General features: G+C 42.9%; 3 non-coding genes across 3 annotated transcripts; all 3 read right to left on the reverse strand.

Moving 5' to 3' along the window:
- Positions 1-6,179: 6,179 nt before the first annotated feature.
- Positions 6,180-6,252, reverse strand: TRNAV-UAC (transfer RNA valine (anticodon UAC)). The gene has a single exon. It is a non-coding gene; the product is annotated as a tRNA-Val (tRNA).
- Positions 6,253-9,992: 3,740 nt separating this feature from the next.
- Positions 9,993-10,065, reverse strand: TRNAA-CGC (transfer RNA alanine (anticodon CGC)). The gene has a single exon. It is a non-coding gene; the product is annotated as a tRNA-Ala (tRNA).
- A 176-nt stretch (positions 10,066-10,241) lies between these two features.
- On the reverse strand, positions 10,242-10,314 carry TRNAV-UAC (transfer RNA valine (anticodon UAC)). The gene has a single exon. It is a non-coding gene; the product is annotated as a tRNA-Val (tRNA).
- Positions 10,315-17,840: the final 7,526 nt, after the last annotated feature.

Below are 17,840 nucleotides of genomic sequence, written 5' to 3' on the forward strand. Positions count from 1 at the left end.
TATTGGGCCTTCACAGCCTAAAAATAGCAGGCCGCAGGCACCCCAGACGTGGCGCATCCACTAGATGCGCCAATCCTGGCGCTTCACCCCAGCTCATCCCGTGCCCTGGTGCAGTGGCAAACGGGGTAATAAATCAAGTTGATACTAGCTGTAAAGTCACCTGAGATCAAGCCCAGCAGTTTGTGATGTTATGGCGTCTATTAGATACCCAACATCATAAACTGTCAGTACTAACAAAAAAAAAATCGACAAAAGAAATTTATTTGAAAAAACAGTCCCCAAAACATTTCCTCTTTAACCAATTTATTGTAAGAAAAAAAAATAAAGGGGTCCCACGACGACTCTGGACCGTCTAGAATATGGGGGGGACACACTCAGGGAACGTATCCCCCATTTTCTAGGTGTGCGGACCCTTCATGTGAGGAGTGTGGGTGCAATGAATCTGCACTCACTCTCCCCGGGTCCACAGCAGCAGAGTCCATGTCGTAATGGTTGCTACCAAAGCTGCAATGCCCTGCTCATGAGGTAAGGGCATGCCTAATCAGGAGAACTACTGTAGAGGAAGCTCTGCTCACTGGTATATAGGTGCTCAGAGGTAATAATAGATAAAATTAGTGAGTAGCCTCGGCACTCTAAATCTCCCAGACTAAGTCAGTAAGTCACAATGGATAGTAATGCAAAATCACTCTTTATTGGTCCGTATTAAGAAAAAAAATTTTTTCATAAGCATATATGTTTTTGTCCAAAACAAGTTACAAATGACGTTTCGGCCTGAGCCTTCGTCAGATTGGACTTATCTGCATGTAATCATGAAAAATGACAATAATCAGTATCACATAAGAGTGAGAGAACAATAACATAAACTCGAACAATGTAGAGGTACAATTGGGATGCAGCAAAAAAATTGCAACACAGCAAGAAATGAAACACATGATAGAAATGTCATAATACAGTACAAGGACAATATAGTAATGACAAATATGGGGTCAGAGTAGGCTTAGACAGCTCTGGTACGAAAAAGATGTCAATCATAAAGTAACATGTGCAGTAGGTGTAGAGCTACAGTATGCATGGCAGAGCTAATGGGTAGACCGACCATAGAAAAAGAACGGAGAAAAAGTGGAGAAAAAGTGGAGAAAAAATGGAGAAAAAATGGATAAAAAAATGGCTAAAAAGTGGATAAAAAGTGGAGAACAAAATGGATAAAAAGTGGAGAAAAAGTGGAGAAGTGGAGAAGAAGTGGAGAAAAAGTGGAGAAAAAGTGGAGCACCCTTTGGTGCCTTTCCTGTGGCACTAAGGGGTGCTTAGCTTTGTATTTAGCCAAAAAAATGAAAACAAAATGACGTAGGGTTCCCCCTAGTTTTGTAGCCAGCTAGGGTAAAGCAGACGGCTGCAGCCTGCAGGCCACAGCTGGCAACCTCACCTTGGCTGGTAATCCAAAACTGAGGGCACCCCACGCTGTTATTTTAAATTAAATAAATAATTAAAAAAAAACTACGTAGGGGTCCCCCAAAATTGGATCACCAGCCAAGGTAAAGCAGACAGCTGAGGCCTGATATTCTCAGACTAGGGAGGTCCATGGTTATTGGACTCTCCCCAGCCTAAAAATAGCAGGCCGCAGCCGCCCCAGAAGTGGCGCATCCATTAGATGCGCCAATCCTGGTGCTTCGCCTCAGCTCATCCCGCGCCCTGGTGCGGTGGCAAATGGGGTAATATATGGGGTTAATACCAGATGTGTAATGTCACCTGGCATTAAGCCCTGGGGTTGGTGAGGTCAGGCGTCTATCAGATACCCGACATCACCAACCCAGTCAGTAATAAAAAAAATAGACGACAAACACATTTTTATTTGAAAAAACACTCCCCAAAACATTCCCTCTTTAACCAATTTATTAGAATGAAAAACAAATCCAGGTCTGGTGTAATCCAAGGGGTTGCCATGACGATCCACACTGTCCCAGTCAATGAAGAGCAGGATGTTCCCCATTGGCTGGGAGAGCAGTGCAGTGACCTGAGCTAACATCAATGGGTCAGCCCAGGTCACTGCAGGGGATGACAAGTGCTGCTGTCAGCGAGGTACATTACTTGCGCTGATCTCCAGCACACTGACAGCCCCTGTCACTGAGTTCAATGACCGCCGCCTTCACAGCCAAGAATCGCGAGAGGCCCGTGACATCACCGCTAGTCAGTCTCGGGTCGGAAGCGAGAGAAGGTGATGTGACAAGCGGCGGCCATGAAGGACAGTGACAGCGCTGAGGTCGGGATGGCGGGACTTCATCACCGCAGGCAGGGCCAGCTCCAGGTTTTTGTGGGCCCCGGGTGGAAGAGTCCCAGTGGGCCCCATAAACACGCAGACACACACACATACACAGATACATACACGTACATATACATATTTAAAGACAAACTCACAAAAATACATATAAACAGACAAATCTATACAGTCATATACACTGACATACATAGATACACATCATACATGCATACATACAGAGACACACACTGCTATGCTCCATACATACATACATACATACAGACACACACATACTGCTCTGCATGCATACATACATATAGACAGACACACACAAACTGCTCTGCTACATACATACATATAGACAGACACACACATACTGCTCTGCTGCATACATACATACAGACACACACACACACACTGCTCTGCTGCATACATACATACAGACAGACACGCATACTGCTCTGCTGCATACATACATGCATACATACATACAAACAGACACGCATACTGCTCTTCTGCATACATACATATATACATACAGACAGACACGCATACTGCTCTGCATGCATACATACAGACACGCATACTACTCTGCTGCATACATACATGCATACATACAGACAGACACGCATATTGCTCTGCTGCATATATATATACATACATACAGAAACGCATACTACTCTGCTGCATATATACATACATACAGACATGCATACTGCTCTGCTACATATACATACATACAGACACGTATACTGCTCTGCTGCATACATACATGCATACATACAGACAGACACGCATACTACTCTGCTACATATATACATACATACATACAGACACGCATACTGCTCTGCTGCATATATACATACATACACGCATACTGCTCTGCTGCATATATACATACATACATACATACACGCATACTGCTCTGCTGCATATATACATACATACAGACACGCATACTGCTCTGCTGCATACATACATACATACATACAGACACATATACTGCTCTGCTGCATACATACATACATACATACAGACACGCATACTGCTCTGCTGCATATATACATTCATACACGCATACTGCTCTGCTGCATATATACATACATACAGACACGCATACTGCTCTGCTGCATATATACATACATACATACAGACACGCATACTGCTCTGCTGCATATATACATACATACATACAGACACGCATATTGCTCTGCTGCATATATATATACATACAGACACGCATACTACTCTGCTACATATATACATACATACAGACACGTATACTGCTCTGCTGCATACATACATGCATACATACAGACAGACACGCATATTGCTCTGCTGCATATATATATATATATACATACATACAGACACGCATACTACTCTGCTACATATATACATACATACATACAGACACGCATACTGCTCTGCTGCATATATACATACATACAGACACGCATACTGCTCTGCTGCATATATACATACATACATACAGACACGCATACTGCTCTGCCGCATACATACATGCATACATACAGACAGACACGCATATTGCTCTGCTGCATATATATATACATACAGACACGCATACTACTCTGCTACATATATACATACATACAGACACGTATACTGCTCTGCTGCATACATACATACATGCATACATACAGACAGACACGCATATTGCTCTGCTGCATATTTATATACATACATACAGACACGCATACTACTCTGCCACATATATACATACATACATACAGATACGCATACTGCTCTGCTGCATATATACATACATACAGACACGCATACTGCTCTGCTGCATATATACATACATACATACAGACACGTATACTGCTCTGCTGCATATATATATACTTACATACAGACACGTATACTGCTCTGCTGCATATATACATGCATACATACAGACACGCATACTGCTCTGCTGCATATATACATACATACAGACACGCATACTGCTCTGCTGCATATATACATACATACATACAGACACGCATACTGCTCTGCTGCATATATACATACATATAGACACGCATACTGCTCTGCTGCATGCATATATACAAACACACACCTTGCTCTGCGGGGCCCACACACGCGGCTCCGGGGGCCACACACACGGCTCTGCGGGGCCCACACACGCACGGGGGGACAGGGAGGGGCGGGGAGGGAGTGATGTCCCACATACTGATCAGGTCACGGTGCAGATGGGGCCCACACAGCGCCGGAGGGAAGCAATGTGCTAAGGGTCGCTGGCTGGCACTGTGACTCCTTCATCTGTGTGACCGAGCAGGACGCCGGGCGGTAGCTCCGCCCACAGATGATGCTCAATGCAGGAGAACACAGTGAACGCTGTGGTCTGCGGGCCTTAAAGGGCCGGCAGCCACAGTTTCCAGTGCCAAGGACTGCTGCCCCCGGGCCGACCGCAGGTAAGCCGAGCTGGACCGTGTGTGTGTGTGTGTGTGTGTATACGTGTGTACGTGTGTACATGCCGCGGGCAGGAGGGGGCGGAGCGAGCTAAGCGGGGAAGTGTGGGCTTCCTGCACGTAACTAGGATAAACATCGGGTTACTAACCAAAGCGCTTTGGTTGGATACCCGATGTTTATCTTGGTTACCAGCTTGTGGCAGGCTGCCAGCGATGGCTCCTGCACACCATAGCTGTAAAAAGCCATGCTTTTTGCTGCTAGAACCGTTCTCGAACGTATCTAGAACTATCGAGCTTTTGCAAAAAGCTCGAGTTCTAGTTCGATCTCGAACAGCCTCCAAAATCACTCGAGCCTAGAACTGGAGAACCTCGAACCTCGAAACGCGCTCAACTCTATGTGATGGAAGCCAAAATATATTATCAGTTTGCAACAAAACCAAGAATTTCATATATTACAGGTTGATAGCAAATTACTTCAACAGCGAAAACAGCTTGTTTTTACTGAGGATTGAACCCAGAACCTTCTGCATGTGAAATAGACGTGATAACCACTCCACTATGAAACCTGTGAAATCCTGCAAAGTAATGGCATTTAGAGACGAGTTTTGACAGCCAGGGGAAAAAAAAAAAAAATTTGTAGTTCTGTTTGTGATGGAAGCCAAAACATACCGTCATTCGGCAACAATGCCGAGAACTTCATATATTGTAGTTGGATAGCGTATTATTTCAACTCTAAGAACAGATTGGTTTCACGGGGGATTGAACCCAGGACCTTCTGCGTGTTAAGCAGACGTGATGACCACTACACTATGAAACCTGACGAAAAATTACTGTGTATTGGCTAGCAGAGCAGAATTGTGACTGACGGGGCCTTTTTATTGCTGAAGGAAAGTATTTTTGGTTAATGAAACATTTACAATTATTATTACATATTTTACCAGTTTTATTCCTAGAAAGGGATTTTGCGTAAAATTGAAGTTTATATTGAATGTGTTACTTTTTTCTCCATAGTTTGGTCTTTTGCTTTTGTATTTATGGGAACTATATATTTTAAAACAAATAGGATTTTTATAATATGGGATTATGTTTTCGGCTAAAATGGTCAATAAAAAAGAAACCCAAAATCGTAGTTCTCTTTGTGATGGAAGCCAAAATGTATTGTCATTTGGCAACGAAACCAAGAATTTCACATATTACAAGTCGATAGGAAATTACTTCAACACCAAAAACCAGATTGGTTTCACTGGGGATTGAACCCAGGACCTTCTGCGTGTGAAGCAGATGTGATGACCACTAAACTATGAAACCTTTGAAACCCTGCAAAGTAATGGCAATTAGAGCCGAGTTTTGACCGCCAGGGGAAAAAAAACAAATTCGTAGCTCTGTTGGTGATGGAAGCTAAAACATACCGTTATTCGGCAACAAAGCCAAGAACTTTATATACTACAGGTTGATAGTGGATTATTTCAACACCAAGAACACATAGGTTTCACTGGGGATTGAACCCAGGACCTTCTGCGTGTAAAGCAGATGTGATTTCCACTACACTATGAAACCTTTGAAAGAATGCAAAGTAATGGCAATTAGAGACGAGTTTTGACCGCCAGGGAAAAAAAACAAATTCGTAGCTCTGTTGGGGATGGAAGCCAAAACATCCCATCTTTCGGCAACAAAGCCATGAACTTCATATATTGTAGTTTAATTGAGTATTATTTCAACACCAAGAACAGATTGGTTTTACTGGGGATTGAACGCAGGACCTTCTGCGTGTTAAGCAGACGTGATGACCACTACTCTATGAAACCTGATGGAAAGTTACTGTGTATTGGCTAGCAGAGCAGAATTGTGACTGACGGGGCCTTTTTATTGCTGAAGGAAAGTATTTTTTGTTAATGAAACATTTACAATTTTTATTACATATTTTACCAGTTTTATTCCTACAAAGGGATTTTGCTTAAAAGGAAGTTTACATTGAATGTGTTACTTTTTTCCACATAGTTTAGTTGTTTGCTTTTGTATTTAAAGGAACTATATATTTTGAAACAAACAGGATTTTTATAATATGGGATTATGTTTTCTGCTAAAATGGTCAATAAAAAAGAAACCCAAAATCGTAGTTCTCTTGGTGATGGAAGCCAAAATATATTATCAGTTGGCAACAAAAGAAAGAATTTCATATGTTACAGGTTGATAGCAAATTACTTCCCATCATTCGGCAACAAAGCCAAGAACTTCATATATTGTAGTTTAATTGAGTATTATTTCAACACCAAGAACAGATTGGTTTTACTGGCGATTGAACGCAGGACCTTCTGCGTGTTAAGCAGACGTGATGACCACTACTCTATGAAACCTGATGGAAAGTCACTGTGTATTGGCTAGCAGAGCAGAATTGTGACTGACGGGGCCTTTTTATTGCTGAAGGAAAGTATTTTTTGTTAATGAAACATTTACAATTTTTATTACATATTTTACCAGTTTTATTCCTACAAAGGGATTTTGCTTAAATGGAAGTTTACATTGAATGTGTTACTTTTTTCCACATAGTTTAGTTGTTTGCTTTTGTATTTAAAGGAACTATATATTTTGAAACAAACAGGATTTTTATAATATGGGATTATGTTTTCTGCTAAAATGGTCAATAAAAAAGAAACCGAAAATCGTAGTTCTCTTGGTAATAAAAGCCAAAATATATTATCAGTTGGCAACAAAACAAATAATTTCATATGTTACAGGTTGATAGCAAATTACTTCAACAGCCAAAACGGCTTGTTTTACTGGGGATTGAACCCAGTACCTTCTGCCTGTGAAGTAGACGTGATGACGACTCCACAATGAAACTTGTGAAATCCTGCAAAGTAAAGGCATTTAGAGACGAGATTTGACCGCCAGGGGAAAAAAAATAATAATTTGTAGTTCTGTTTGTGATGGAAGCCAAAAAATCCCATCATACGGCAACAAAGCCGAGAACTTCATATATTGTAGATGGATAGCGTATTATTTCAACACTAAGAACAGATTGGTTTCACTGGGGATTGAACCCAGGACCTTCTGCGTGTTAAGCAGATATGATGACCACTGCACTATGAAACCTGACGATAAGTTACTGTGTATTGGCTAGCAGAGCAGAATTGTAACTGACGGGGCCTTTTTATTGCTGAAGGAAAGTATTTTTGGTTAATGAAACATTTACAATTATTATTACATATTTTACCAGTTTTATTCCTACAAAGTGATTTTGATTAAATTGAAGTTTATATTGAATGTGTTACTTTTTTCTCCATAGTTTGGTCTTTTGCTTTTGTATTTATGGGAACTATATATTTTGAAACAAATAGGATTTTTATAATATGGGATTTTGTTTTCTGCTAAAATGGTCAATAAAAAAGAAACCCAAAATCGTAGTTCTCTTTGTGATTAAAGCCAAAATGTATTGTAATTTGGCAACGAAACCAAGAATTTCACATATTACAAGTCGATAGGAAATTACTTCAACACCAAAAACAGATTGGTTTCACTGGGGATTCAACCCAGGACCTGCTGCGTGTGAAGCAGACGTGATGACCACTACACTATAAAACCTTTGAAATTCTGCAAAGTAATGGCAATTAGAGACGAGTTTTGACTGCCAGGGGAAAAAAAACAAATTCGTAGCTCTGTTGGTGATGGAAGCTAAAACATCCCGTTATTCGGCAACAAAGCCAAGAACTTTGTATACTGCGGGTTGATAGGGGATTATTTCAACACCAAGAACACATGGGTTTCACTGGGGATTGAACCCAGGACTTTCTGCGTGTAAAGCAGACGTGATTTCCACTACACTATGAAACCTTTGAAAACCTGCAAAGTAATGGCAATTAGAGATGAGTTTTGACCGCCAGGGAAAAAAAAAACAAATTCGTAGCTCTGTTCGGGATGGAAGCCAAAACATCCCATCATTCGGCAACAAAGCCAAGAACTTCATATATTGTAGTTTAAGTGAGTATTATTTCAACACCAAGAACAGATTGGTTTTACTGGGGATTGAACGCAGGACCTTCTGCGTGTTAAGCAGACGTGATGACCACTACTCTATGAAAGCTGATGGAAAGTTACTGTGTATTGGCTAGCAGAGCAGAATTGTGACTGAAAGGGCCTTTTTATTGCTGAAGGAAAGTATTTTTGGTTAATGAAACATTTACAATTTTTATTACATATTTTACCAGTTTTATTCCTACAAAGGGATTTTGCTTAAAAGGAAGTTTACATTGAATGTGTTACTTTTTTCCACATAGTTTAGTTGTTTGCTTTTGTATTTAAAGGAACTATATATTTTGAAACAAACAGGATTTTTATAATATGGGATTATGTTTTCTGCTAAAATGGTCAATAAAAAAGAAACCCAAAATCGTAGTTCTCTTGGTGATGGAAGCCAAAATATATTATCAGTTGGTAACAAAAGAAAGAATTTCATATGTTACAGGTTGATAGCAAATTACTTCCCATCATTCGGCAACAAAGCCAAGAACTTCATATATTGTAGTTTAATTGAGTATTATTTCAACACCAAGAACAGATTAGTTTTACTGGGGATTGAACGCAGGACCTGCTGCGTGTTAAGCAGACGTGATGACCACTACTCTATGAAACCTGATGGAAAGTTACTGTGTATTGGCTAGCAGAGCAGAATTGTGACTGACGGGGCCTTTTTATTGCTGAAGGAAAGTATTTTTTGTTAATGAAACATTTACAATTTTTATTACATATTTTACCAGTTTTATTCCTACAAAGGGATTTTGCTTAAATGGAAGTTTACATTGAATGTGTTACTTTTTTCCACATGGTTTAGTTGTTTGCTTTTGTATTTAAAGGAACTATATATTTTGAAACAAACAGGATTTTTATAATATGGGATTATGTTTTCTGCTAAAATGGTAAATAAAAAAGAAACCCAAAATCGTAGTTCTCTTGGTGATAAAAGCCAAAATATATTATCAGTTGGCAACAAAACAAAGAATTTCATATGTTACAGGTTGATAGCAAATTACTTCAACAGCAAAAACTGCTTGTTTTTACTGGGGATTGAACCCAGGACCTTCTGCGTGTTAAGTAGACGTGATGACGACTCCACTATGAAACTTGTGAAATCCTGCGAAGTAATGGCATTTAGAGACGAGTTTTGACCGCCAGGGGAAAAAAAATAATAATTTGTAGTTCTGTTTGTGATGGAAGCCAAAAAATCCCGTCATACGGCAACAAAGCCGAGAACTTCATATATTGTAGTTGGATAGCGTATTATTTCAACACTAAGAACAGATTGGTTTCACTGGGGATTGAACCCAGGACCTTCTGCGTGCGAAGCAGATGTGATGACCACTACACTTTGAAACATTTGAAATCCTGCAAAGTAATGGCAATTAAAGACAAGTTTTGACCGCCAGGGGAAAAAAACCAAATTCGTAGCTCTGTTGGTGATGGAAGCTAAAACATGCCATTATTCGGCAACAAAGCCAAGAACTTTATATACTGCAGGTTGATAGGGGATTATTTCAACACCAAGAACACATGGGTTTCACTGGGGATTGAACCCAGGACCTTCTGCGTGTAAAGCAGACGTGATTTCCACTACACTATGAAACCTTTGAAAGCCTGCAAAGTAATGGCAATTAGAGACGAGTTTTTACCGCCAGAGAAAAAAAAAACAAATTTGTAGCTCTGTTGGGGATGGAAGCCAAAACATCCCATCATTCGGCAACAAAGCCAAGAACTTCATATATTGTAGTTTAATTGAGTATTATTTAAACACCAAGAACAGAATGGTTTTACTGGGGGTTGAACGCAGGACCTTCTGCGTGTTATGCAGACGTGATGACCACTACTCTATGAAACCTGATGGAAAGTTACTGTGTATTGGCTAGTAGAGAAGAATTGTGACTGACGGGGCCTTTTTATTGCTGAAGGAAAGTATTTTTGGTTAATGAAACATTTACAATTTTTATTACATATTTTACCAGTTTTATTCCTACAAAGGGATTTTGCTTAAAAGGAAGTTTACATTGAATGTGTTACTTTTTTCCACATAGTTTAGTTGTTTGCTTTTGTATTTAAAGGAACTATATATTTTGAAACAAACAGGATTTTTATAATATGGGATTATGTTTTCTGGTAAAATGGTCAATAAAAAAGAAACCCAAAATCGTAGTTCTCTTGGTGATGGAAGCCAAAATATATTATCAGTTGGCAACAAAAGAAAGAATTTCATATGTTACAGGTTGATAGCAAATTACTTCCCATCATTCGGCAACAAAGGCAAGAACTTCATATATTGTAGTTTAATTGAGTATTATTTCAACACCAAGAACAGATTGGTTTTACTGGGGATTGAACGCAGGACCTTCTGCGTGTTATGTAGAGATGAGCGAACCAGTCCCGGTTCGGCTCGAGTTCGGTTCGCCGAACGAAGGTCCCGTTCGAGTTGGGTTCGTCGAACGTTCGACGAACCGTACTCGAACTGCATAGGAAACAATGGCAGGCAATCACAAACACAGAAAAACACCTAGAAAACACCCTCAAAGGTGTCCAAAAGGTGACAAACAACTCACAACACAACACAAACACATGGGAAAGTGACAAGGACATGTACTCATGCGAAAACAAAACAGCTGGACAAGGAAAAAGAGGAGGACACACAGATATAGGCATGGCACGCCCTTCTAAAGTCATGTAAAACACCGCAAGGTGACTCCAAGCGGAGTCTCCCTTTTTTCCAAAAATTGGGCCCCACACACACCCACCCCTTCAGTGGCAGCAGTTGTGCCCCAGTTGTACACTTCACAGCTAGATTTGCATCAAGCACATTCAAAAATACGCCATAATTAACCGTACCCAGGATGACACCAGGGTAGGTAGCAAAGTCTTTCCTGATCCCAGCTCTGTTCATCTTGGCTTCTTTTAAAAACAATGTAAGCAAGGGTTACTCCAAGCGCAGTCTCCCTTTTTTCAAAAAATTGGGCCCCACACACACCCACCCCTTCAGTGGCAGCAGTTGTGCCCCAGTTGTACACTTCACAGCTAGATTTGCATCAAGCACATTCAAAAATACGCCATAATTAACCGTCCCCAGGATGACACCAGGGTAGGTAGCAAAGTCTTTCCTGATCCCAGCTCTGTTCATCTTGGCTTCTTTTAAAAACACATCAAGCAAGGGTTACTCCAAGCGGAGTCTCCCTTTTTTCAAAAAATTGGGCCCCACACACACCCACCCCTTCAGTGGCAGCAGTTGTGCCCCAGTTGTACACTTCACAGCTAGATTTGCATCAAGCACATTCAAAAATACGCCATAATTAACCGTACCCAGGATGACACCAGGGTAGGTAGCAAAGTCTTTCCTGATCCCAGCTCTGTTCATCTTGGCTTCTTTTAAAAACACATCAAGCAAGGGTTATTCCAAGCGGAGTCTCCCTTTTTTCCAAAAATTGGGCCCCACACACACCCACCCCTTCAGTGGCAGCAGTTGTGCCCCAGTTGTACACTTCACAGCTAGATTTGCATCAAGCACATTCAAAAATACGCCATAATTAACCGTACCCAGGATGACACCAGGGTAGGTAGCAAAGTCTTTCCTGATCCCAGCTCTGTTCATCTTGGCTTCTTTTAAAAACACATCAAGCAAGGGTTACTCCAAGCGGAGTCTCCCTTTTTTCCAAAAATTGGGCCCCACACACACCCACCCCATCAGTGGCAGCAGTTGTGCCCTAGTTGCAAACAGGATGTTTTGATTTGCATCAAGCACATTCCAAATCCACAAGCATTTACTCTCCCCAGGATGACACAGGGGTAGTAAATTCCTTCTGGATCCATGACTTGTTCATTTTGATGAACGTCAGTCTGTCCACATTGTCACTGGACAGACGCGTGCGCTTATCTGTCAGCACACACCCAGCAGCACTGAAGACACGTTCAGAGACAACGCTGGCAGCTGGACACGACAAAATCTCCAAGGCGTAACTGGAGAGCTCTGGCCTATTTTTCTAGATTTGAAGCCCAAAAGGAGCAAGGCTCCATTTGCAAAGTCATGGCATTGATGTTCATTTAGAGATACTCCTGTATCATCCTCTCCAGCCGTTGACTATGTGTCAGACTTGTTGTCTCTGGTGGCCTTGCAAAGGAGGGTCTAAAAAAATTATGAAAAGATTCCATAAAATTGCTGTTACCAGCACCAGATACGGTCCTACTGGTACGGGTAGACTGTTGAAGATGACGAGACCGTCCCATGTTTGTCAAGTTACAACTGGGAGAATCACTCCCTGAACCTGCACGGTTGTTTGGTGGAAAAGCCAATCTAAGATCGAGTAACAGCTTCTGCTGATACTCCTGCATACGTGCGTCCCTTTCTATGGCTGGAATTATGTCACAAAATTTGGACTTGTACCGGGGATCTAATAGTGTGGCAAGCCAGTAGTCATCATCACTTCTAATTTTGACAATACGAGGGTCATGTTGGAGGTAGTGCAACAAGAAGGCACTCTTGTGTCTTGCGCAGCCATGCGGACCAAGTCCACGCTGTGTTTGTGGCATAGAGGTGCTAACCGTTCTTTCTTCCTCTGACATCTCCCCCCAACCTCTTTCAACTGAAATTTGACCAAGGTCTCCCTCATCCGCTGAGTCTTCCATGTCCATGGACACTTCGTCCTCCATTTCTTCATGTCCTCCTGCACCTTCCTCAACATCTCGCCTGCTACCATGCGCCCTTGTTGATCCCTGTCCCCCATGGTCCCATGCCTGGCGCCTTGGTGATGATGAACGTCTGGACCTTGGTGATGTTGTTGTGTCTTGCGCATGTGAATCCTCCTGTAGTTCCTCCCCTTCCTGTTGTCCCACCCCCTGACTCCGAATAGTGTTTAGCGTCTGCTCCAGAATGTAAATGACTGGAATCGTCATGCTGATAATGGCATTGTCAGCGCTAAACATATTCGTCGCCATGTCGAAACTGTGCAGAAGGGTGCATAGGTCCTTGATCTGAGACCACTCCATCAGGGTGATCTGACCCACCTCTGCATCTCGTTGTCCCAGGCTATACGTCATGACGTATTGCACCAGGGCACGGCGGTGCTGCCACAGTCGCTGTAACATGTGGAGAGTTGAATTCCAGCGTGTCGCCACATCGCATTTCAGCCGATGAACCGGCAGGCCGAAAGACTTCTGGAGCGATGCAAGTCGCTCAGCTGCGGCGCTTGAACGGCGGAAGTGAGCAGACAGTTTTCGTGCCCTGTTCAGAAGGCCATCTAGGCCAGGATAGTGTGTTAAAAATTGCTGGACGACAAGGTTCAACACGTGAGCCATACAAGGCACGTGTGTCACCTTGCCCAGGCGAAGGGCCGCACCCAGGTTTGCAGCATTGTCGCACACGGCCTTACCAGGCTGCAGGTTGAGTGGAGACAACCATTTATTAAACTCGGACCGCAGAGCTGACCACAACTCTTCAGCTGTGTGACTCTTATTACCAAGACATGTCAAGCTAAAGACCGCCTGATGCCGTTGCGCTCTGCTGCCAGCATAGTAATGAGGGTTGCGTGATTCCTTTTGCGCTGTGAGAACGCTGGTGGCCTAACCAGGCAGGCATGGGGCGGAGGTGGAGGACCCAGATGAGGTGGAGGATGCAGAAGCAGTGGCGGAACTTGGACAGACAGAGGATTGACACACAAGTCGTGGGGACGGCAAGACTTGTGCAGCAGACCCTTCACCATCTATCACCATAGTTACCCAGTGCCCAGTCAGCGACATGTAACGTCCCTGTCCATGCTTACTGGTCCAAGTATCGGTGGTGAAATGCACCCGTTGACACACAGAGTTTCTCAAGGAAGTGGTGATGTTGTGTGCGACATGCTGGTGTAGCGCGGGCACACCTTTGTTAGAGAAGTAGTGGCGACTAGGCATCTGGTACTGGGGCACAGCGACAGACATAAGGTCTCTAAAATCCTGTGTGTCCACTAGGCAGAAAGGCAGCATTTCGGTAGCCAACAGCTTACAGAGGGATAGAGTCAACCTCTTAGCTTTGTCATGGGTCGCAGGAAGTGGCCTTTTATTTGACCACATCTGAGGGACAGAGATCTGGCTGCTGTGTGTAGACGGTGTTGAGTAGGGTGTCCCTGGAAAAATGCAAGTTTGTGAGGAAAGTGCAGGCGGAGACATGATGTTGACTTCATCCAATGTTGGTGCAATTGATGTCTGAGAGAGCTGTACACACTCACTTGTTTCCCCTTCCAAACCAACTGATGACCTACCAAGCAAACTGTCTGTTGCGGTTACAGTGGTGGAAGTTGTGGGTGGAAAAACAGGTGTGACAGCTGTCCCCACAGTCCTAGAAGATGACGAGCGCGCGGATGCCATGGAAGGGGCAGGCGGTGGATGGTTCGCTCCGCTAGGCCGCATTGCAGCACGGTGAGCTTCCCACCGGGCCAAATGATATTTATTCATGTGACGATTCATGCAAGAAGTTGTCAAACAGCTGAGGTTTTGACCTCTACTAAGAGAACCCTGAAAAATTTTACAGATCACATAATTTGGCCGATCTTTTTCTATGTCAAAAAAGGACCAGGCTAGGCAAGGCTTAGAGGCCATGCGACCTGTTGATCCACCCCGAATAATGCTCAGAGGCAGAGTGGTGGCTGAGGATGCAGTTGTAGACGTGCTACCAGTACTCCGACTGTGTCCAGGAAGGCGCAAGGTAACTTCGTCATCAGTTGCATCCTCCTCCACCACCTCTGTTGACCTCCTCGAGTGCCTGACTGTTGGTTGACAGTAGGTGGGATCTAGAACTTCATCATCAATTGTTGTGTTTGCACTCCCCTCCCCCTCAGACCGAGCCTCTTCTTGCCCTGACCGAATATTTAAGTTGTCATCCCAATCGGGTATCTGAGTCTCATCTTCATCAGTATGTTCCTCATTGTCTATAACCACAGGTGTTACAGTTTGTGACAAAGGGTCAACATTATGCTCAGAAACTTGGTCCTCACGGCCTGAATCAGAGCCACAAAGGTTCTGGGCATCACTGCAGACCATTTCCTGTTCTGTACTCACTGTAGCTTGGGAGCAGACCTCTGATTCCCAGGCTATAGTGTGACTGAACAGCTCTGCAGACTCAGCCATCTCAGTTCCACCATACTGTGCAGGGCTGATGGAGACTTCAGAGCTGGGAGAAAGCAAGTTTGATTGGGATGACAACTCAGAGGACTGGTGTTTTTTGGATGCGGTACTTGAAGTGGCTGAGAGGGCACTTGTTGGACCACTTGAGATCCATTCAAGCATTTTCCTTTTTTGGCCATCATCTACCTTTGTTCCTCTTGTTCGTGTCCGTAAAAAAGGGAGCACATCGGATTGTCCACGGTAAGTAGTAGACATCTTACTTTTGCTGGTAGATGGTCTATCTTCAGCAGATGATAATGGAGCTTTGCCACCTTCCCCACGGACAAAACCTTTTTTGCCTTATCCACCACGCCTCTTCCCCTTTCCACCAGCATCGGACATTTTGACACTCATGTTGATTGCGACAAGATTGTGCACTGAAAATGTGGTAGTAAAAATTGAGAGGTGGTGTAGATTGCAGTGGTGGTCTAGCTTTATTAACAGCAGAATAATAAAGAATAAATATCCCTGACAATGCAACTACAGCCCTTAAACTGGCAGCAAAAATACTAGTATAATGGCTTAGTTATAATGAGTTGGAGTGTGCAATGCAGGTAGAGGTGCTGCAAATGTCTTTGCACTAGTGTGACTATAGCAAAGTCCAATAGCCACGTATAGGATGCCACTAGGTACACTGAGTGTTTGCTAGTATAATGGCTTAGTTATCATGAGTTGGAGTGTGCAATGCAGGCAGACGCGCTCTGCAAATGTCTTTGCACTAGTGTGACTATAGCAAAGTCCAATAGCCACGTATAGGATGCCACTAGGTACACTGAGTGTTTGCTGGTATAATGGCTTAGTTATCATGAGTTGGAGTGTGCAATGCAGGCAGACGCGCTCTGCAAATGTCTTTGCACTAGTGTGACTATAGCAAAGTCCAATAGCCACGTATAGAATGCCACTAGGTACACTGAGTGTTTGCTAGTATAATGGCTTAGTTATCATGAGTTGGAGTGTGCAATGCAGGTAGAGGTGCTGCAAATGTCTTTGCACTAGTGTGACTATAGCAAAGTCCAATAGCCACGTATAGGATGCCACTAGGTACACTGAGTGTTTGCTAGTATATTGGCTTAGTTATAATGAGTTGGAGTGTGCAATGCAGGCAGACGCGCTCTGCAAATGTCTTTGCACTAGTGTGACTATAGCAAAGTCCAATAGCCACATATAGAATGCCACTAGGTACACTGAGTGTTTGCTAGTATAATGGCTTAGTTATCATGAGTTGGAGTGTGCAATGCAGGTAGAGGTGCTGCAAATGTCTTTGCACTAGTGTGACTATAGCAAAGTCCAATAGCCACGTATAGGATGCCACTAGGTACACTGAGTGTTTGCTAGTATAATGGCTTAGTTATCATGAGTTGGAGTGTGCAATGCAGGTAGAGGTGCTGCAAATGTCTTTGCACTAGTGTGACTATAGCAAAGTCCAATAGCCACGTATAGAATGCCACTAGGTACACTGAGTGTTTGCTAGTATAATGGCTTAGTTATAATGAGATGGAGTGTGCAATGCAGGCAGACGCGCTCTGCAAATGTCTTTGCACTAGTGTGACTATAGCAAAGTCCAATAGCCACGTATAGGATGCCACTAGGTACACTGAGTGTTTGCTAGTATAATGGCTTAGTTATAATGAGTTGGAGTGTGCAATGCAGGCAGACGCGCTCTGCAAATGTCTTTGCACTAGTGTGACTATAGCAAAGTCCAATAGCCACGTATAGAATGCCACTAGGTACACTGAGTGTTTGCTAGTATAATGGCTTAGTTATAATGAGTTGGAGTGTGCAATGCAGGCAGATGCGCTATGCAAATGTCTTTGCACTAGTGTGACTATAGCAAAGTCCAATAGCCACGTATAGGATGCCACTAGGTACACTGAGTGTTTGCTAGTATAATGGCTTAGTTATCATGAGTTGGAGTGTGCAATGCAGGCAGACGCGCTCTGCAAATGTCTTTGCACTAGTGTGACTATAGCAAAGTCCAATAG

Source organism: Anomaloglossus baeobatrachus, chromosome 2 (assembly GCF_048569485.1).
Source record: "Anomaloglossus baeobatrachus isolate aAnoBae1 chromosome 2, aAnoBae1.hap1, whole genome shotgun sequence".
NCBI lineage: Eukaryota > Metazoa > Chordata > Amphibia > Anura > Aromobatidae > Anomaloglossus > Anomaloglossus baeobatrachus.